Source organism: Gossypium hirsutum, chromosome D03 (genome assembly GCF_007990345.1).
Source record: "Gossypium hirsutum isolate 1008001.06 chromosome D03, Gossypium_hirsutum_v2.1, whole genome shotgun sequence".
NCBI lineage: Eukaryota > Viridiplantae > Streptophyta > Magnoliopsida > Malvales > Malvaceae > Gossypium > Gossypium hirsutum.
The window spans coordinates 24,543,178-24,544,938 of NC_053439.1; the positions used below are offsets into that span (position 1 = coordinate 24,543,178).

General features: G+C 37.1%; 1 non-coding gene across 1 annotated transcript; it reads right to left on the reverse strand.

Moving 5' to 3' along the window:
* Positions 1–1,206: 1,206 nt before the first annotated feature.
* LOC121215873 (small nucleolar RNA R71) lies at positions 1,207–1,313 on the reverse strand. Its single transcript, XR_005911842.1, has one exon. It is a non-coding gene; the product is annotated as a small nucleolar RNA R71 (small nucleolar RNA).
* Positions 1,314–1,761: the final 448 nt, after the last annotated feature.

The following is a 1,761-nucleotide window of genomic DNA, read 5'->3' on the forward strand; positions in this document are numbered from 1 at the left end:
CCATTCTACTGTTAGAACTTCACCGGGTGAGGTGTTACATGCCATTAAATTCAACCATTAGGCCATACCAAACAACCATTGATATACATACAAACCACAATCAAACTTGGCCATTATACATCCATTAGCTCAAGTAAACCACATTTCAAATTTACTATTCACTTTCCACTACATAACTCTTAATATACCAAATCATCCAACATCATCAACATCATTAGACTAAGATCATGAACATCCAAGATAACTTAAACACAAATACAACTCTATACACATGCCACATAACTGAATGTGTAACAAATAAAAGACTACCGAATCAGAGACCGGATAATGTGAGCTCTAGATTGTTGCAACCAATGCGTTCCGTAAAATAAGCTATACAAAGATAGAAACAATCAAGATAAACATTATGAATGCTTAGTAAGCTCGTATGAAATTTACACAACATACACAATAACTCGATACTTACTTATTACTTGATAATGACTGTGTACACTTCCACAAACCTATGCGTTACAAGTTTTTGGTGCCGTTTCCGGGGAATGTCAACTGTTGCCATAGTAAATTTTTTCGTGTAATTATTTATTTTCAATTTGATTTATTTTTAACATTACTAACTTATTCTTTTTAATTTGTGTGATTTTCTTTTCAGGTGTTTATGAGCATAGATCGAATTATCGATTTACTCCCTGTAGACCCTAAAATTGAGCGAACTTTCAGACAAAGAAGACGTGAATGAACAGCTCAAAGACAAGTCGAGATGGACTTTGGAAATTAGAATGAAGACCAAGGTAATGAAGTTGATCATGTACGAAATCCAATCCTCATTGCTGGTGATAGGGATCGATGCATCAGACAATATGCTGTGCCACTTTTTAGTGAGTTAAACCCAGGAATTAGAAGGCCAGATATTGAGGTAACCCAGTTTGAATTGAAACCAGTCATGTTTCAAATGCTACAAACGGTGGGCAAATTTAGTGGTATGCCCACGGAAGATCCACATCTCCACCTTCAAATGTTTATGGAGGTGAGTGATTCACTCAAGATGATCGGTGGGACTGAAGACGCACTGAGGTTGAAGTTGTTTCCGTACTCGTTGCTAGATGAGCACGAGCATGGCTCAATTTATTGCCACCAAGTTCCATATCTATATGACAAGAATTAGTAGAGAGATTTTTGGTTAAGTATTTCCCACCTAGCAAAAATGCTAAGTTAAGGAACGAGATCACAACTTTCTAATAACTGGACGACGAGTCTTTGTATGAGGCTTGGGAGCGATTCAAGTAGTTACTTTGTAAGTGTCCTCATCATTGGATTCCTCATTGTATCCAGTTGGAGACATTCTATAATGGTCTCAATGCACATACAAGATTGATGGTAGATGCTTCCGCAAATGGTGCAATTTTGTTTAAGTCTTATAATGAGGCTTATGAGATCATCGAGAGGATCGCGAGTAATAACTATCAATGGCCAACAAATAGAACAGCTTTAGGAAGACGTGGAGTTGGAGTTCATGAAGTTGACACCCTCACTTCGTTATCAGCTCATGTATCGTCTACTTCCTCTATGATAAAACAATTAACAGCTAATAGTACTAATAATTCTGTAGCTCAGCCACCAAGTCTGTTTGAAGTAGTTTCCTCTGTGTACTGTGTGAAAGGTCATTCTTTTGAGAATTGTCTATTAAACTCGAGTCAGTGTACTATGTGGGGAACCATTATCAAAATAAGAGTGGACAAGGACTCCAGTCCAAGTTATACAATT